The following is a 21,678-nucleotide window of genomic DNA, read 5'->3' as shown; positions in this document are numbered from 1 at the left end:
AGCTTAGGACTCGCTACCTATGAATTTGCCTATTTGTGGGACATGAGAGCAGATAAAGATACAGAGTCAGTTTAACACCACGATTAAAAGAAAAGGGTCTAGAGAGGCTGCTTTAGGTTCAAGTCCTGGTTGCATTCTTTATTAGCCTTGTGACCCTGGGTAAGTTCTCAACCTCTAGGGCCTCAGTTTTGTGGTTGGAAAATAGAGATAGCAGTAGTACTTCAAGAAGGCAGTTGTGATGATTAAATACCTGTATAAAGAACTTAGAAGAGTACCTGACACACAGTTAATGATGATCAGATATTAATTTCAGCCTAATTATTTAAAAGGGAACTTTCCTTTAATTTAGTGTCTACTTAGAACAATGACTGCAAACCAACTGCCTGAGAGTGTTCACCAAGGCAGTATGACCAGGCAGGCGGCACACTGGGTGACACCCCACGCAGCTCAGCACCCACCATCTAACGTAAACTTTGCTCCCACAGTCCGAGTTTCTCAGTTTGCCACAGCTTTCCTAGCACGTCCGTTTTTTTAAAATATTTTATTTACTTAGCTTTAGAGAAAGGAGAAGGGAGGGAGAAAGAGAGGGAGAGAAACATTGATGTGTGGTTGTCTCTCACACACCCCCAACTGGGGACCAGGCCCACAACCCAGGCATGTGACCTGACTGGGAATTGAACCGGCAACCCTTTGGTTCGCAAGTCGGTGCTCAATCCACTGAGCCACACCAGCCAGGGCAGCACTTCGTTTTCTTAGTGATCACCTATCTGTGCTCACGACAAGGAAAAAAAGCATGTCTGTACCATTACTGAGATGTTATAACAATCATAAACAGCTGTCTCAAACAATTAGACTCACTGTCCCCCTATAGCAAACATGGGCCTGACTTCTGGAAACCTGCAAAGCAGATTTCCCAGCAAGTTCAAAGGGCCAGATGGGTCTCATGTAGCACTAGTAGCCTTTCTGGGTGACATCTCCTTAACAGACTTCCATTTTGCGTTCTTAAGCCCACTTAGGCATGCCAACAGCATCACATCTGTCTTTTCCCTCTCAAAACCGGTAACTGTTCTCCTTAACTTCTGTGCTTTCCCACTGGTCCAGATAATCCTCCTAAATATGGCTTTAGTCTCGTCAATCCCTTATCAGCTGCCCACTGCCCACATTTAAACTCCTTAGTTTAGCATTAAACTGTCTGTCACCAATCTATCTTTGTACCTTTATTACTCACTGACCCTTGATTCAGAAGTAGACAACTCAAGCGTCTACAGGACTCAGGCAAAGCGAGCATAAAAGACCACAACAGACTGCCAGAGGGGGAGCACACAGGTCAGCTGATCAGTACCACACAGGACCACCTGTGTTGCCCAGCCCCCTTTTATTTTAAAATGAAGACAGAAATCTGGATTTTTGTGTGGAAATGTTGGCACCTAACTTAAATTTAGAACAAAGCATAATCCAACCCCCCCCCCCGCCCCCACCTTGGAGCCAAACAGAACAGGTCTGCAAATGTATTAGGCCAGTTTTGATCTCAGCCCTAATCTCATCTGGCCCAGCAGGAGGGGTATAATATATTCAGTGTCTGAAACATTCTCACCTCTCTCTCTACATTTCTGCTGCCCCTTCTACCTCCGTGACATTCTAAATTCTGCTCAAATCCCACCTTTTCTATAAAAATCCCACCTGCTCTTGATTACTCAGCCTTACACCCCCTTCTTGTTACTGCCTAAAGTTTTCATTGGCACCTTAAGTACTTTGTTCCTGCACAGCCTTTATAGTTTCTAACTCTACACATACTCCTGAGTAAACTCTTGCACAACAAACTGGACACGCCTACCTGCCTGTGAAAAGGTGCCTCAAAGTCAACATGCCCCATGCTGAACTCATCTCCCCACACAACCTGCCCCCCTCCCTGTCAGTTAACACTGCTAGTATTGGCCTAACTACCCAAGGTAGAAACCTGATAGCCATCCTAGATTACTCCCTCCTTCTCTTCAAATCCAACAGCCACCGCCAAATTCTGATGATTTCACCTCCTAAATCTCCGTCAGACACACTCCCTTCGGTCCACGTTCCCCAGTGTTTTAGTTTGGGTTCTTGTCACTCCCCACCTGGACCACTACAACAGCCTTCTAACAATGCTTCTTGCTTGAGCCCCAACTCCTAACTCTCTAACCTATATTCTCCGTGATCACTGGATTAAGTCCAATATTAAAAATAACACTTCTTGAATAAAAATAAAAAATAAAAAAATAACACTTCTTTGCCTAAGATCCTTTTATGGCTCCCATAGCCTTCAGAGTAAAGCTCAAACTCTTGGTTTGATGGATAAAACCTTCCTGCTTGGTTACTGCAGCCTCACCTTAGCAGCCTCCTTATACTCACCACGTTAACACCGTGTTATCCAACATGGCGTGGGCTACTGAGCACTTAAAATGTGGCTAGTCGAACTGAGATGTACTGTTAGTGTAAGACACACAGCAAATACAGAAAACTTAGTGGGAAAAAAACAGCACACAAAATATCTCATTAATAATTTTAAAATATTGATTCCATGTTGAAATAGTATTTTGGCTATATTGGTTAAATAAACTATATTATGAAACTAATTTCACTTTATTTTTTACTTTTAAAAATACGGCTACTAAAATTTTTTAAATTCTACATGTGTCTTGCATTATATTTCTATTGAACAGTGCTAGTCTAAGAAATCCACTGGTGCCTGCGAAGGTAAGACAGCTGTCAACAAAGGTAACCACAAACTGGTTTATTCCTCCAGGCCCTTATCACTTCCCATAAGCAAGATTACAAAAAGCAGAAAAATGCCCTGGCCCAGTGGCTCAATGATTGGAGCATCATCCCGTATACCAAAAATGTCATGGGTTTGATTCCCAGTCAGGGCACATACCTAGGTTGCGAGTTCCATCCCTAGTCAGGGTACATATGGGAGGGAACCAATCGATATTTCCTTCTCATATCAATGTTTCTCTTTCTCTCTCTCTCTGTCTCTCTAAAATCAATAAACATCCTCAAGGTGAGGATTTTTTTTAAAGTAGAAAGAGATGGATTCCATCTCAATTCTGAAGAAAATTAATAACCTGATCTAAAGCAGGCAGGACACAATTAAGAATATGCATTGGCTTTATCTGGAACTTGCATCCAGACTCTACTGTATTAATCCACTTCAGGAAGCACCCAAAGGATCTATTATAACTTTTAAAGAAATATTTAGTATTTTAAAAAAGACTAAATTTTCCCTGGCTGGTGTGGCTCAGTGGATTTAGTACTGGCCTGCAAACCAAAAAGTCCCTGGTTCAATTCCCAGTCAGGGCACATGCCTGGGTTGTGGGCCAGGTCCCCCGTAGGAGGTGTGTGAGAGGCAAGCACACATTGATGTTTCCCTCACTTTCTCCCTCTCTTCCTCTCTCTCTAAAAATAAATAAATATTTTTTTTAAAAAGACTAAAATTTCCAGTCATTCCTTTGATGAAACCAAGAATACGTGCCTGGCAAACTGCTATTATTCTTTATTAGTGGCTTATTTTTTTCCCCTGCTCTACTTTATAATCCTTAAAAGAAATAATAAAGTAAAATGTTTTGAGTGTTTTGAAAGAAGGTAAATTTGGTAAATTCAAATTTAAGGGGAAATTTAGTTCTTCAGATATAAAGGACATTCTTTCATAGAATTTTGCTATTGTTTAAATAAAGCAAGAACTTTAGCTTCTAATACCCTGTCCCCACCCTCAGCCAAAATCTGCAAAAGTCTCTTTAGTCATTAAGTCAGGGAACAGGGAGTTTAGAGAACAGGATCTGAGGATTCTGGCTCTCTGGGTCCTAGAGGCCCCTCCTCCCTGAGGGAGCAGGACTCAGCAGATCTGGTGTGTTCTGCCTGCAGCCTGGGTCTCCCAGGATCGCTGCTCTTCAGTTTAGCAGAGAGCATGAATCCTGGGCAAAATTAATGCTTCTGAAAACGAGCTGCAAGGGTAGGGACATGAAAATGTTGAACAGATGTTTCCACATATAACCTAACTTCTTTAAACCAATACAATGCTTTACTAGAGGCCACTATCTACATAGAAGAAAACATCATTTGGTAGAGCGGTAATTTTAAGTCAACTTTATCCGAATGTGTAAGTGCTTTCAGGGCAGGAATTAGTCTTTTATTCATGTTATCAAACATCTATTTACTCCAGGGCTGCATACCTCTCAGGGCTTATTGGAGCCTTGCTGACTGCTCATTCAAGCAACTTCCCTACCCACCAAAGCCATCTTTGGATTGTGTGAAACCCTATTAATTGTTTTGTTATCCAAAGATAAACAAGAAATCATAACTCAAAATATCTGCTCATTCTACAGCCATGGTGAAAGAAGGAAAAACAAAAAAACACGGATCAAAGATCTAAATATAAGACCCGACACAATAAATTATGAAGAAAACATAGGTAATAAATTTATAGACCTTGGTCTTAGAGATGTTATATTTGACCCCAAGGGCAAGGGAAGGCAAAAATAAACTAATGGGACTACATCAAACTGATAAATTTCTGCACAGCAAAAGAAACCAAGAATAAAACAAAAAGGCAACAACCAAATGGAAGAAGATACTTGCAAACAACAGCTCTGACAAGAGGTTAATATCCAAAATATACACAAAACACATACAACTCAACACCAAACAAACAATTCAATTAAAAAATAGGCAGAGGGCCTGAACAGACACCTCTTCCCAAGAAGACATACACATGGCCAACAGATATATGAAAAGATGGTCAATTTCACTAGCTGTTAGGGAAATGCAAATCAAAACCGCAGTGAGATACCACCTCACACCTGTTAGAATGGCTGTTATCAATGAGACAATAAGTGTTGGAGAGGTGGCAGGGGGAAAAAGGAACCCTTATCACTGCTGGTGGCATTGTAAGTTGGTACAGCCACTATGGAAAATAGTATAAAGATTCCTCAAAAAAATTAAGAATAGAGTTACCATATGTCCCAGAAATATCTCTTCTGGGTATCTACCCCCAAATATTGAAAATATTTATTCACAAAAATATATGCACTCCTACCCTCGCTGGGTAGCTCAGTTCGTTGGGAGTGTCGTCTCCATATGCCAAGGTTGTAGGTTTGATTCCCAGTCAAGTCAACCAGTGAACACATAAATTAGTGGAACAACAGGTCTATGTTTCTCTCTCCCCCCACCTCCCTCCCACTAAAAATCAATAATATAAAATTCAAAAGATAAATGCACCCCTGTGTTCATTGCAGCATTATTCATGGTGGCCATGATAAGGAAACAACCAAAATGTCCTTCAAGAGATGAAATAAAGACATGCTACATATGTACAACAGAATACTACTGAGCCATAAGAAAAGATGAAGTGCTGCCATTTGTGACCACATGAATGGACCTTGAGAATATTATGCTAAGCAAAATTATCAGAAAAAGCTAAGAACCATATGATTTCACTCATATATGGGATATAAAACTGAAACTCACAGACACAGACAACAGTATAGTGGTTATCAGAGGGAAGAGGAGTGAGGGGTAGTGTAGGGTTAAGGGACCAAATATATGGTGACGGAAATGATCTGACTTTGGATGGTGGGCACACGATTCAATATACAGATCCTGGTATGATAGAAATGTGCACCTGGGAGCTATATGATCTTATTAACCAATGTCAGCCCAGTACGTTTAATAAAAGTTTTAAGAATAGTTGGAGTTTATTTATTAAAAAATTGTGCTATTTATTCTTACCTGTTTCAACTTTAGTCACCTTCAAAACACTCTCCATTTGATGTAATACACCTATGGAGATATTTTTTCCAAGAAGTGCTCAAAACAGTTTTTGAACTCATTGATTTTGATGCTTCTGATGCTTTTTGTTTCACCTCTTCCACGTCAGCCAAGTGTCATTTAGGGCTTTTTTCATCCAGGGGAAACAGGAAAAAAGTCACCTGGGGCAAGATCAGGTGACTAGGGAGGGTGAGGCATGGGGTCATGCTGTTTTTAATCAAAAACTGCTGAACCCTCAGTGCGGTGTGGGCAGGTACACTTGTAAATCACCCATCAGGAAATGGGCAAACACTTTGAAAGAGTCTTAAAAAAAATTCACTGCAGCCAAACACATCCTCTCACAACACCAGCTGGTGCACTGACTCAGATGGGCTCCTAGAGCACTCACCCAGCAGGGGAAGCCTGTACTACAAGGTGCCTGCCCTCCAGAAGATAATTCCAGTTTTTGGGAGTGTCCCCTAATAATCTTATTGAGCAATGTCACCACAATAAATTTAATTTGAAAATTAAATTTAAAAAAAAACTCCCACACACACACAAACAGCTCACAGTTTCCCCATCCTCCCAACCATCACCACTTCAAGTAAATGGTGAGACAGCCTCTCTCTATGGATGACCAGCTAACTTCATTAAGGGAGAGGTTACTCATCTCTCAGTAGAGCCCAGAGGTAGGCCCCTTTTTGAGAGATGAGGGGCAGCAGCCAAAGGAAGCAAAAGCCATCATCTCACTAAATTAGCCTCAGCCCTGACTTCTCCCCTCCCAACTCTCCCTGACAGCGGAGACATCAGAGTGTTCTTCCCTGAGAATCCAGGCTGAGTCCTCTGGCTCTCAGAGTCAACAATGAAGGAAGTTAAATAGGTGGACATAGTATAAAACCAGTTCCAATAAAACTGACCTAAGTACATCAGAAACTCAAGCTTCTCTTCAACAAATGGCTTCACAATAGAAGAATGCCCAATAGAAAGGAAATTCCAAACACTTAATTTACAGAAGCCTTGAAACCCAGTGGTGGTACACACCCACTGGACAGCCGCCGGTCAGAAAGGTCCGACGAGCCCCTGCAGCGGTATTCCTAAGATTATGGTATTGGGTCACGTCATGATAGTCACTAGCCTCAACTGTCCTTCCCCCCACATTTTTAAGTGGATGGGTGGTTTTTGCTTAATGTCCTGTATATAATGTTTGTGTAATTATTACATTAAAAATGATACAAACTTTGGTGCATACAAGTTAAATTACAGGCATACTTTGAGGTATTGCAGATTTGGTTCCAGACCACTACCATAAAGCAAGCATCCCAATAAAGCGGGCGAGTAGGAATCTTTGCCGGTGGAGGGTCTTGCCTTCGATTTGTAAAAGAACACAGCAACTACGAAGCACAAGAAAGCGAGCATCACAATAAAACGATGTGTGCCTGTATGTCTTTGGGTAATAGCAGTTAAAGAAGGAGGGAAATCACGGGAGACTCCAAACAAAGATAGCTTTATTTCTGAGGGTGGACTTGAAGTAACAGCTGACTGACGGAAGTACCAAATGCTTACAAAGGCAGTACTTTAGAGAGGCTAAGAAAGCAGGGCAAAGCCAAGCCCAATGGAGCACTTGCAGGCTATGGAACTAATGGGACTACATACAGCCTTTGCAGCACTGAGGGGGGAAACAATCAACCATGTTTATCATCCACTCTTATTGCAGTTACCATGCCCTTTGGGCAATAAACAAATTCCAGGCATGCAGTCATCTGCCTTATTTGTTCTGATTTTAATTCCCTGCCCTTCCTCTTCAGAAAGTTCCCAAACTCAAAAGAGGGGCAGACAAGTAGGCATGTGCACTCACTTGGTCTCTAGGAGAATAAATGCTTGGCGGGAGCAGGGGACCTGGGTCTTTTACCTTTATGTGGTACACCCAAAAACAGGGCAATAAATGCTACACAATTTTTCAGTGGTTTTGGAATACAGAATGATTTCTGTGGCTTCCTATTTTCCAACAGGTGTACTGAGTTCAAAGCACTTTCACTCTCTCGCTATTCACTCCAGAGATCAGCAGCTTCAGCCTCTTACCTGTCATTTGCTTGCAGTTTAATTTCTAAGACTCCTGTATTACCCATTCAACACTTAAAAATGCGTTTTCATAACTGTAAAAGAGCATTCTGCTTAAATATATTTTTAAAAAGTAAACTCAAAGCAAAAAGCCTGGTTCCTTTGAAAAATTAGATGTACATTGGAAAGAAAGTAGAAAGCTTGCTAGTTTGGTTAATGGGTAACCTCAGAATTTGTTGCAAATCAAAATTTTACACTACCCTTTGACTTCAAAGTAAGATGAACAAATCTTCTGATGGGAATGAGGGTTTGTTTTGTTTGTTTTCTTTTTTAAACAACTGTGTTTTTTTCTCTCTGTTTGCTAAGAAAAGGGACTGAATTAAAACAAGTGGGGCATTCCCTTAGGAAGTCGTCCATGAGCACTGCACACCAGGACGCCCAGTAAGGTAATCAAAGGTGAACGAAAACTAACTCCACAGATTTGGGTTCATAAAATTAAGCCCTTTACGTCACGTAATATTGAAATATGACTTTATGGTCATTAAAATAGGTAGTGATTAGGTCAGCCTTAAAATGTCATTTTAGCTGATGAAATCTGATCAACTGTGCTTTGAGAATAAACAGCTCTAAGATATGCTTGAAGTGCAAAGACAAAATTTCTTTGCCTGCCAACATGTTTAAGGACTACCACCTTCAGGCACCCCAATGTCCATTACTAGCATTTCTGTCACGACTAAACTCACAGTACAGGGACCTACTGCCTCCTCGGCAGCTGAAAGGAGAGCAGACCTTTGGCCTAACAGGACTCCAGACCACATGGGTAGTTGATTCTGTTTGTTTTAAACAGCCGGTCTTTCTATTTCATTAAGATAGGTTTCCATGGTGCCAGTCAGCCCACGTGGCACCATTAAGGCACATTACAGTTGGGACGGAGATAAAAGAGGGAAGAGTTTCCAGAGGGAAGATTATTTAACAGCCACTAGGGGTAGAAAAAGACTTCAGAAGGAAGAAAGATGACTAATGGTTGGTCTAATTTTGAAAACATTTTCTAATTCTAAAGGTTCTTTAAAACCTTTGTTATTTTTCCCTTACATTTTTTTCCCCTTAGGTTAAAACAAAACAAGATAATCCATCCTCAACATAGCATTATTTAAATCAAATTGAGATTTGACAAAATGTTCTCATAACATTATCAAATCAAAACCAATTTAGATTTAGACACCAGTTCAAATAAACCTGAATTTTTGAAGATGGACTTCATCTTAAAATAGAAAACAAATCACTAGAATTTTTAGGTAACTTGAAATTATTTAGTGAGCCTGATAATTTCTGTGCCATATGCTTCGAAAATCATCAAAACCTGTACTAGTCCCTCCTGAACAATGAAAAGTGTTTAACCTGTTGGTTGATTTACATTTTTATGCATTACACCTAAATCCAGATGTGACTGAACAGTTTCTTTCTTGGAGGCTCATTCCTGCACACCAGATTCACCACTCTCTCACCCCCTCGATTCCTGGCTAGTTTGAATGAACACAGTGGAGGGTCAACTGTTCAGACAATGTCTTTCTGTGCAGGAGCTAGACTGTCACCAAGATGGTTCTGGGGAGCTCAGCCACAGCCTACAGCCCCCCTGCAGCACCGGCGCCTTCATGCTTCATGAGGGCACCGTGAGGACAGACAGTGGTGCAAGGGCTCTCGCGGGTATGATTAATGTAGGCTCTTATGTGTCTCATGTGTTTCCACGTTTGCATTTGTTTTTCAAGGATATGCTCTCTTAAACTCACTCCTGGATTTACCTGGTGATAGTCACCCACTAGCTAAATGTGCATGCAGATAAATAGGTGTGGGGTCATAAAACAAAAACGAGAGCAAACTAGGCAAACAACTAGAACATGAGGGTTGTCAATAAGGGAGTGGGAGGGGGAGAGGGGGGTAAAGGTACAGAGAATAAGTAGCATAGATGATAGGTGGAAAATAGACAGGGGGAGGGTAAAAATAGTGTAGGAAATGTAGAAGCCAAAGAACTTATAAGTATGACCCATGGACATGAACTATGGGGGGGGAATGTGGGAGGGAGGGGGGTGGGCAGGATGGAGTGGAGTGGGGGGGGAAATGGGACAACTGTAATAGCATAATCAATAAATATATTAAAAAAAAAAAAAAATAAATAAATAGGTGTGGGTTACAGAATCACTAATCAGAAGATAAATTGCATGAATTTTGAAAAGTAGTCTAAAATGAACAAATGCACCCAACAAAGGCTAGTTCAATTATGCCTAAATTCTAGAAGTTTAAAATAAATTTCATGTTAAAATAGGTATGGATAATTTCAGAAAGTATTATTTAAATCACTAGGATTTCGGGTAACTTGATAACTTATTTAATAGGCATGGCAAGAATGTCAATATGCCAGATGTTTTATAAATAATCAAAATGGGTTCTATTCCTTCTTGAATTAATGAAAGATGTGTAGACTGGTGGTTTCTTGAAATTTTATTTATTTTAAGGTTAATCTGATTTTTGAGAGAAGCAAAGAAATTGGAGCATTAGTTCTTATTTGGCTTCTTAATTTTATCCTTAAGTGTAAAGTGAGCAAAGACTGATCCTTCCATAAAAATTCTGTCTTCTAATCTCACCTCACTAAGATGCCAATGGACCAGTGAGGATGGCTAGAGAATTCCTTTACCAAAGCCCCCTGTCTTCCTTTCTCCTCTGGTTTTTGTAAGACATACAGTGTTGAGTCTTTTCTATTCTAACAGTTACCTAATTGCTGACTCTCCCTAGTATCACTTCACATTTTTATCTGGATGAAGATGAAAAATTGTTAGGATTAGGCCTAGATAAATTTTCTTTCCACTGTTGTCATTTCCACTTGTTTCTGAGATTGTTTACCCCTATTTTTTTTTTTACCCTTTCTTAAGAATAAGACTATTTTAGAGCCCAGAGGTGAGGGGATGTGATTAACAGTATTTTGAACATGTTTAGTTCTGTCTTTGGACTTTAAAGTATTCAGGAAGAGAAGGACCACACCCCTGCAGGAGGCTAGATAAGAAATTGTAGGGTCTGGATTCAGGCAACTGGAATAGGAGAGAACACTTTTGTGGACTGAGGGGTGGAAGGCCGAGGCATAGTAGGAAAAAATAAACATATCTGGAGTCAAATTAGAGCTCTACTCCTTACTGATCCTAAGATACTGGGCATCAGTCTCCTGATCTCAAATACTGCACACTGGGTCACAATATGGGGAGTACCACCACCCTGGGGGTATCTTTCTGATACAGTTGTGCCTAAGAATTACTTTAAATAAAATTTTAAAAATTGATTTTAGAGAGAGGAAGGGGAGAGGGAGGGAGAGAGGGACAGAGAAACATTGATTTGTTGTTCCACGTATCTATGCATTCATTGACTGATTATTGTATGTGCCCTGACTGGGGATCGAATCCGCAACCTTGGAATATTGAGACGATGCTCTAACCAACTGAGCTATTTGAGCAGGGCCCCAGAACTACTTTTTAAATTAATTTTTTATTTTAATAAAATTTACCACTTTGAACTGAACAGTTCAGGGGCAATTAAGTACCTTTAACTTCTTGTGTAACCATCACCACCGTCCATCCCCAGAACATTCTCATTTCCCCAGACTAAAACTCTGGACTATTAAACAAAAATTCCCCATCTCCACCCGTTCCCAAGCCCCTGGCAACCCCCACCCTACCTTTCATTTGTACGATTTGACTACTTTAGGCACCTCATCGAAGTGGAATGATACAGTATTGGACCTTTTGTGTCTGGCTTATTTCACTCAGCATGTCTTCACATTCTAGTATGTGTCCCAAGCACTACCTTTTAAAATTCGTATTATTTTTTTCATGTAGCCCTGGCTGGTGTGACTCAGTGGATTGAGCACGGACCTGCAAACCAAAGGGTCAGTGGTTCAATTCCCAGTTAGGGCACATGCTTGGGTTGCAGGCCAGGTCCCTGTTTGGGTGCATGCAACAGACAGCCAGTCGATGTCTCTCTCACACATTGATGTTTCTCTTCCTCTCTTTCTCCCTCCCTTCCCATCTCTCTAAAAATAAATTAAATAAAAAACAACAAAAATTTAACTCAAAAATAAGTAAAATACATATTATTGTATTCATAAATTACTTCTTTCACTTACCCTTTATGTTATAGGTAGGGCATTAACTTTTTAGAAATCATGTGTACAGGTAGGTTTTATGACCTAGGAATTTGATTCAGGAAAGAAAAGGAGGCCCTGGGTCTGACACTGCTCTAGCTTGGTGACAGGGGTGCAGAGCTGAAAGAGCACCTCGTAAGGAAGAGGTGGGACGAGGACACTAGGACTGAGCAATCCCAGCCCAGGATGCAGAGCAGCCCTGGGAACCGAGAGCAGGAGCAAGGAGATGCCTGGCAGAGTCGTGAAAAGTCCCGGAGGCAGCTCAGGAACATATACAAGGGGAGACCTCAAAAAAACCCTGGAATTTATTTATTAAAAATTATGTAGTTATTCTTACATGTTTAAACTTCAGTCACCCTCAAAGTACTCTCCATTTGATGTAATACACCTATGGAGACATTTTTTCCAAAAACTGCTCAAATCAGTTTTGAACTGGTTGACTTTGATGCCTTTTAGTGCTTCTTTTGTTTTTTGTTTTACCTCTTCCACAACAGTAAAACATTTCCCTCTGAGGACTTTTTTCATTTGGGGAAACAAACAAAAAAAAGTAGCACAGGGTGAGAGGGGAGGGTGGGGCACAAGGGTCATGCCGTTTTTGATCAAAAATTGCTGAACCCTCAGTGCATCGTGGGCAGGTGTGATCATAAAATCACCCATCATGAAGTGGGCAAAAGAGTCTTCAAAAAAAATTCACTGAAGCTGAACGCAGCCTCTCCCAACAATGGCAGCTGGTAACACTGATATAGGTGGATTCCTAGAACACTCACCTAGTGGGGGAAGCCTGTACAAGAGACCCACCCTCCAGAAGATAATTCCATTTTGGGGGGGTCCCCCTTGCAAAAGTAAACCATGTGGTCACATAAGGAGAGATACAATTAAGTAGGAACAGAGACACTTGATTTATATTGTAGCTATAACAATGCTTTATGAATTCAATAATAAATATATGGCTGGCCCTGGCCAGGTAGCTCAATTAGTTAGAGCATTGTCCAGATAGGCCAAGGTTGTAGGTGTAATCCCAAGTCAGGGCACATACAAAAATCAACCAATGAATATACAAGAAAGTGTAATAACAAATGAATATTTCTCTCTCCCCCTCTTCCTATCTCTCTCTACATTATACATGTATGTACAGCAGCATCTTACAGCCCACGGAAGTTTATGTGGGTCTAGAGGGGCATGGGCATGTGTTCGCCTACTTGCTAGGTGTGGTCACTCTCATGCATCCCATTCTTCTGGAAGCAGCTGGAAGAAGGTACAAGGTATAGAAGGTGTCACTTTACTTCAGCAGGGCTGACTGTGTACCTTTTGCCACCCAGAGCCTTAAGTTATTCTACACTGACTCTCAGATCACAGCCCTCCCAGCTGGGTCCAGTGTTGCAGGCACAGGGAGAGGGGCCAGGTAGGGTACGGGCGGGAGGTGGCGCTTGGCCAGTAGGGCCAGCGGCGGGATATTCCAGGGCAGCGAGAGCCGATTTGCCCTCTCAGGACTCCATGGCTTTCTCTACTGGGCTATGGGTTCCTTCCACCCGGGTGAGCAGAACACCCAGCCAGCTCCCTTTCAGCACCACCGGGACCCTCAGTGCAGTTCAGAAGATGATGCAGGTGAGAGTGCCCTGGGGAAGGACACCCCACACCGTCACCCTCCTCGTTGCGTCCATGTCCATAACAAGAATGGGGTGGGCAAAGTGGACAACCGGATACTTCTGGCCATCAAGGGACAGAAGGACAAGGTGCTCATTGTGGGGCATCACATGCCTGGTCCTCCGATGACCCCTAGGTTCAATTCCAACAACGTGGTCCTCATTGAGGACAGTGGGAACCCTGTGGGGACCTGAACTAAGACACCCATCCTCACCAGCCTACACTGGAAGGCGAGTTTTCCAAGGTGCTGGCCATTGCTCAGAATTTTATGTAAGCAGAGCCCAGGCTACAGGCTGTAGTGGGGCTCACGAATGGGACGGTTCAGAAAACCTCGCCTTTGCGACGGCGAGCATGGGGTCCTGTGGCTAAGGAACAGTGTCCTGCGATTCGAGAAGAGGGAGGGGGGGCGGGAGGCTCAGCATACTTCTATTTCTATTATTTAGGCTTTAAACCACACCCTGTCACTAACTGTCTTTGGCCAAAAGATCCATATGTTTTTTTCTGTAAAAGACACATTTTTCATTTTTCACAAATAACTTTATTTGGATATTCGTGATATCCAAATTCGTGGATCTGGATATTTTGAGTATGTTGGCTATTTCCCATGTGGTATAATGTTGATGGTTCTCAATTAATGTTTCAATTTGATCACTATCAGCTTCAAGTGGGTAGCCAACCGTGGAACATCGTCCAGGGAGAAATCTCCAGCACAAAACTGAAACTACTTTTGACGCATTCGACCAGTCACAGCACCTTGTCCATATATTGCACAATTTTTTTTTTGCTTTTCAGTTGACTTTTTACCTTTCTTGAAATAACAAAGCATACTATGCCAAAAATGTTGCATATCTTTTTCTATCTTCAATATTAAAATGACTACACAAAAATTCACCAATTTGATGTTTTTTAAAAAATGCACACTAATGTGACGGCTGTCACAATAAAATGTAACAAAATTGTTTTGAATGAAGTTAACAGCAACTAAGCTCTACTAGAGCCATCTTATGGAAAAAACTAAACGAACTTTTTGGCCAACCCCATATGCTGAAGATCAAAGGAAGAATGAGCCTGAAGAACACACAGTACTATCAGCATGAGAAGTAGTCACCAGCAGGGAAATCGGTAGACCACATACTTCAGCAATTCAACCAACCTTTGTAAGCTCAGCCTGAAAATGGTCAAAAAAACATCTGAGTGCCTGCCAGGCACCAGCTAGGGGCTGGGGACGGAGCAACGAAGGGGGACTCTGTCCCTGCCCTCGTGAAGAGTCCCATCTTCCTTACCTGTTTCTTCTGTATCATTTCCTGAGGAGTCAGGACACTTCCAACATAAAAGTCCCCAGTGTCTTTTGCAGATAAATCTAGTTTTCACCAGCCTTTCCCGTACTTTCATTGAATACGTTATATGGTATAAGGGCCTAACAAAAATACACTACTTTTCAGTTTAAAATTAGGTATTTTTAAATATGTGTGGATTTCTTTCCCCCAGAAAATTTAAAATCCTTTAGTGGTTTGGGCCTTCATTCTAGGGATTATTTTCATGCCTGAATAAACCATGCATCATTTCTAGAAAGCTGCTATATTATCTATAACAACTTATTTTTGGCTTAATATTCAACATAATTTGGAACATGGGACAAACTTGTTCTGCCTTACTAAAAGCAGCTCTGTTTTAGTTTAATTATTGATTAGTTTTCTAGATGTATGTATTATGTCCTGTCTTCCTATCAAGTTCCTATACTAGGACAAGATACTACAATTTGGAAAAAAGTACTCAACAGAAAAAAAATCAACTAGCTTGTTTTAATGAGCGTGTTCTGTAGACGTTTAACATCACCGTTAATGAGTCACATGTGGCCAGAGAAGTAAAGATCCCCACTCATCTAAAGTAGCAGAATTTACATTTACACATTTACATTTTAGGCTATGATAAGCTTCTGTTTATTTTCCATGGAAATTTATGGATGTTACCCTGGTTCTGACACTTGTATAACCTTTCTGTGCCTTAGTACCTTTACCAGTCTGGAAAAAAGGATACTTAAATGACCTGTACAATCCCGTTCACTCCTAAATTACTGTTATACCTTTTTCCAGTCATTTAAAAGTGGTCTTACCACTCTGTTATAGATGAGTGGATAAAAAAACTATGAGACATTTACACAATGGAATTCTATTCAGCACAATTCATTCTACTCAGAATAAATTATGTAGGAATTCATTCTATGTAAAAAAGAAGAAAATTTTACCCTTTGCAACAGTACTGGATGGACCTGGAGGACATTGTGCTAAGTGAAATAAGCCAGTCAGAGAAAGACAAATACCATAAGATTTCACTCATATATGGAATCTAACAAACAAACTGAACTAACAAGCAAAATAGAGAGACTCATAGATGGAGGGCAGATGACAGCTGTGGGGGAACAGGGAGGTGAGGGGGTGGAGGAATGGAGCAAAAAGGAAAAAGAACTCATGGACATGGACAACAGTGTGGTGATTGCTGAGGGGAGGGGGATATAAGGGGACTAAATGCTAATGGAAAAATATATAATAAAGATTATATATTTTTTAAAAAAGAACAAAACAGGCCAAAATGGAGTCACTTTTGCTATGCCACATCACCAAACTAAAACTTAATACGTAACTTAATTGTAGTTTCAGCCTCTCCCAAAAGTGAAATTTTATTTTTAAGATTTTATTTAAAAAGGTTTTTTTAATTTATTCTTAGAGGGGAAGGGAGGGAGAGAGAGAAACATCAATGTGTGGTTGTCTCTCACGTGCCCCCTACTAGGGACCTGGTCTGCAACCCAGGCATCTGCCTGACTGGGAATTGAACCGTGACCCTTTGGTTTGCAAGCCAGCACTCAACCCACTATGCCACACCAGCCAGGACTATTTATTTATTTTTAGAGAGAGGAGAAAAGAGGGAGAAAGAGAGGGAGAGAAACATCAATCAGTTGTCTCTCTCATGCCCCGAACTGGGGACCTAGCCTAGAACCAAGACCTGTGCCCTGACCAGGAATCAAACCAGGAACTTTGGTTCAGAGGCTGGAGCTTAATCCACTGAGCCAGACCAGCCAGGGTCTGCAAGTGAAATTTTAAACCAATCAGTCTGGAATTTCCTGGTCAGCAGTAGTGAGGTAATCTGCCTCGTAAAACCCTCGGCTGTCCCCTGGGAAGGTGTCCTTGCCTGAAATAATCCACTTCTAACATCTTAGTTCCACCCTCTTTCTGCCTATAAAAACCTTCCATTTTTTACAACTCATCAGAGTACCCTTCTAGACGCTAGATGGATGCTACCTGAGTTACGAATCACTTAATAAGGCTAACTACATCCTCAAATTTACTCAGTTGCATTTTGTTAACAGATTTGGTGACAGCTTCAGAACCAAGTGAACTTCTGATGGCATTCAGAGCCAAGTGAACTTTTTAAAAAATTGGGTTTTTTTACTGAGTTTTAGAGAGAGAGGAAGGGGGTGGTGACATCACCCTGCTGCTCCATCCACCCATGCATTCACTGGTTGCTCCTTGTATGTGCCCTGACCACAGATCAAAGCTGCAACCTTGGTATATACAGGACGATGCTCTAACCAAGTATGCTACCTGGCCAGGGCCCACATGAACTTCTGATGGCATTCTGGAACAATGAGAAACACAGGCACAGCACCCACAAGCCCCATTTTGAGTTTACTGTCCTTATTGCACTTTCCTTGGGACGTTGGTAAGTCCCTCCCAGTTTTTCACTCTGCTCTGAGTTTCTTCCAGATATAAATGGCTTTCCTTGACAGGAGATGGGAGACAATTCTACCCACAACCAATTGAGATAATTAAAGCAGCAATTTGCAACCTTTTTAATCTCATGGTACACATAAAGTAATTACTAATATTCTGTGGCACACCAAAAAATATATATTTTGCCGATCTGACAAAAAAAGGTGTAATTTTGATTTATAAAAATAATAATAGTAATTACCTACACTTTTGCTCCAAAGTGACTTTAAAAAAAAAATCAGACTGCCAGCCAAGACAGAGGCGTAGGTAGACACATTGTGCCTCCTCGCACAACCAAAAGAAGGACAACAACAATTTGAAAACAAAAAACAACCAGAACTGACATAAAATCAAACTGAATGGAAGTCCAACAACCAAGGAGATAAAGAAGACACATTCATCCAGACCAGTAGGAGGGGCGGAGATGGGCAGCCTGGTGGAGAGGACTCGAGGCAACTCGGAGGCTGGCAGACCCCGAGGCCCCACATTCACACATAGATAAACCGGGAGGAACAACTGGGGAGTGAGACAGACCACACAACCCAGGGCTCCAGCTCAGGGAAATATAGCCTCAAACCACTGACTGAAAACACCTGTGGGGGTTGAGGCAGAAGCAGGAGAAACTCCCAGACTCACAGGATAGTTCTTTGGAGAGACCCACAGGGTCCTAGAACATACACAAACCCACCCACTCGAGAATCAGCACCAGAAGTGACCACTATGCTTGTAGGTAGCAGAGGGAGTGGCTGAAAGCCCACAAAGAGCAGAGCACTGTTCCCTCTCGGACCTCTCCCCCATGTACAGCATCACAGCCCAGCGACCAGTGTTACCCCGCCCCAGTGAATACCTAAGGCTCCGCCCCTTTACATAACAGGTGCACTAAGACCAAAAAAAAAAAAAAAGGCCCAAATGAAAGAATAGATCAAAGCTCCAGAAAAAATACAACTAAGCCACGAAGAGATAGCCAACCTGTCAGATGCACAGTTCAAAACACTGGTAATCAGGAAGATCACAGAATTGGTTGAATTTGGTCACAAATTAGATGAAAAAATGAAGGCTATGTTAAGTGAAACAAAGGAAAATGTACAGGGAACCAATAGTGATGGGAAGGAAACCAGGACTCAAATCAATGGTCTGGACCAGAAGGAAGACAGAAACATCCAAACAGAAAAGAATGAAGAAACATGAATTCAAAAAAATGAGCAGAGGCTTAGGAACCTCCAGGACATCTTGAAACGTTCCAACATCCGAAGGGGTACCAGAAAGAGAAGAGGAAGAGCAAGAAATTGAAATTTTATTTGAAAAAATAATAGAGAACTTCCCCAATCTGGCCAAGGAAATAGACTTCCAGGAAGTCCAGAAAGCTCAGAGAGTCCCAAAGAAGTTGAACCCAAGAAAGAACACACCAAGGCACATCATAATTACATTCCCCAAGATGAAACAGGAGAGAATCTTAGAAGCAGCAAGAGAAAAGGACACAGTTACCTACAAAGGAGTTCCCATAAGACTGTCAGCTGATTTCTCAAAAGAGACCTTACAGGCAAGAAGGGGCTGGCAAGAAGTATTCCAAGTCATGAAAGGCAAGGGCCTACATCCAAGATTACTCTATCCAGCAAAGCTATCATTTAGAATGGAAGGGAAGATAAAGTGCTTCTCAGATAAGCTCAAGTTAAAGGAGTTCATCATCACCAAGCCCTTATTATATGAAATGTTAAAGGGATTTATCTAAGAAAAAGAAGATAAAAAATATGAACAGTAAAATGACAGCAAACACAGTTATTAACAACCACACCTAAAACAAAAACAAAAGCAAACAACTAGAACAGGAACAAAATTACAGAAATGGAGATCACATGGAGAGTTATCAACAGGGGAGTGGGAGGGAGGGGGAAAGGTATGGAGAATAAGTAGCATAAATGGTAGGTAGAAAATAGACAGAGGGAGGGTAAGAATAGTATAGGAAATGTAGCAGCCAAAGAACTTACATGTATGACCCATGGACATGAACTATAGCGGGGGAAATGTGGGCAGGAGGGGGTGTGCAGGGTGGAGGGGAGTGAAGGGGGGGAAATGGGACAACTGTAACAGCATAATCAGTAAAATATATTTTTTTAAAAATCATTTGCCTATACTTGTACACAAGGATTTTTGGCCCTCACCAGGTAGCTCAGTTGGTTAGAGCACTGTCCTGATACACCAAGGTTGTGGGTTTGATCCCCAGTCAGGGCACATATCAATGAATACATAAATAAGTGGAACAAGAAATAAAGACTTCTCTTTCTCTAAAATCAATAAATTAAAAAGAAATTTAAGGATTTCTGGTGCTAAGAATTAACCAATCAGACACAACCTTATTATGTGACATGACCAATAAAGATGCAACTCTATTACAGGACCTATATATTCATGGTCCAAGACAGAGCATTCACATCAGATGGCTATTATTGTATTGGCTGCTGTCTTTTTTTTTTTTAAACAATCTAAGGGGAAAGAGGTCAGTGCCCCTGACTAAACAGTCAGGTATTGCATGTTTTAAAAATTCCTGTGGCATGCCAGTTGAAAATCACTGAGTTAAAGGATTCTGCCTGGAGCCAACTGAGTTAGCAGACAGTTTCACCCAGGGGCAAGCCCCTAGCCTTTCAGACCACAAGGAAAGTAGAATGTGTTTTTAGCTACAAAAAAGTATGAGAAATAAAGATGCATTTTTGTTAAGGGAAATGAGAATAATATTGTCTTAACTAGAATTTCTGGTTACAAAGGATAAACCAAGGGTACACAAAAAAGTTGTAGAGAAAAAGAGAATTTTACCTTGTGTAATTAAGCTGGCTAAAAAATGAATTATTACTAGGGTTTTTAAAATTAAACTTTAATATCAATGGTGTATTTATATAAAACCAAAACTTAATTTTTTCTATCTGTTAAAGGTTTTCCTTTTTGAGTAATCTGTTGAGAAAGCAAAATTCTGTGTTTTATCAAAATAATTTTGTGTTTTATATTGTCTTAATCAAGTCTTTGATTATTTCAGAAAACAATCTTCTCAATAGTAAGAGCTAACTTTCTGTATATGTCTTTGGGTTTTTTTTAAATTTTTATTTATTGATTTTAGAGAGAGGAAAGGGAAGAGAAACATCGATTTGGTGTTCCACTTATCAATGCTTTCACTGGCTGATTCTTGAATGTGCCCTGACCGGGAATTGAACCTCGGCACATCGGTATGACGCTCTAACCAAATGAGATACCCAGCCAGGGTTATACTTGTCTTTGTAATCTTTCATTGTCACTTTGGTAAAATATATAATTAAATATTGTTTCATAATAATCTGTGACCCTTATTTATTTAGTCAAGTGTCCAAACCTTTTGATATTTTTGACAAATCTCTGAAAACCAAATTCTAAAAGATGTCTTTCTGGACTCCAAACTAACTTAGACATTTCCCAGAGTCCCTGAGAGAACAGAAGGAAAACTTGCAAGGCAAAGAAGCTCTGGTCTAGATCTAGAGTCGCTGATAACAGGCATCATTCCATTTCTGACCCAGTGAAGGAACAGCAGAATCTTTCATCAAAAGAACAGGAGACTTGGAGTCTGGGTGGGACCTGTGTCCAAATTCCAGCTCTGAGCATAACTCAGTGAGTGGCCTTGGACAAGCATAGCTTAGCAGAGTCATTCCCTTAGATCTAAGTATGTAGTTACTTATTACACTTATTATACTCATCCTTGTGATGGTCACATGAGAGTTTGTGAAAATGCTTAACGCATGATAGAGTCTTGACAAGTGTTACCCGAATATCCCTCTGCAGAAGCCACAAAGAGATAAAGGCATGTACGCTATTCCTGTTTGCCCAGAGCTCTGGCCTTGGAGCAGTAAGTATTCCTGCTTGGACCACAACATGAAAAGAGGGGCCCTAGCTAGTGAGGCCTAATAGCTACATTCCATTATTGACCCAGGAGAGCATTTGACATTAATCAAAGCTATAAAATACCTCTGGAGGCGCTTTCAAGATGCCCAACTTATTGGCTTGTATGTCTCAAATTTTCATTTCTAATTTAAAAATACAACTTGTTTTATCCCAATTACAACTGGTCTTGTTGTCCACTTAACTTGTCAGCAGGCACATGACTCTGCTTTAACCACAACATCAGACAAATGAGATCCTTCTATCAGGTCAAGGTTCTTTTGAGAACAGTCAATTACTATCTGCCATAAAACCAATGCATATCTTATCAGAAATTTTTTAAAAACAGGCTAATCTATC

General features: G+C 40.9%; 1 protein-coding gene and 1 pseudogene across 1 annotated transcript in view; one reads left to right on the top strand and one right to left on the bottom strand.

Annotated features, from left to right (window-relative positions):
* SLC16A10 (solute carrier family 16 member 10) overlaps nt 1-21,678 on the bottom strand; it is a 99,310-nt gene that overhangs the window by 16,980 nt on the left and 60,652 nt on the right. The window lies entirely within an intron of this gene.
* On the top strand, nt 13,496-13,931 carry LOC112297017 (large ribosomal subunit protein uL14m pseudogene; annotated as a pseudogene).

Source organism: Desmodus rotundus, chromosome 11, assembly GCF_022682495.2.
Source record: "Desmodus rotundus isolate HL8 chromosome 11, HLdesRot8A.1, whole genome shotgun sequence".
Classification (NCBI taxonomy): Eukaryota; Metazoa; Chordata; class Mammalia; order Chiroptera; family Phyllostomidae; genus Desmodus; species Desmodus rotundus.
The sequence above is the reverse complement of the archived record's forward strand: the minus strand, read 5'-3'. Positions and strand labels throughout refer to the sequence as shown.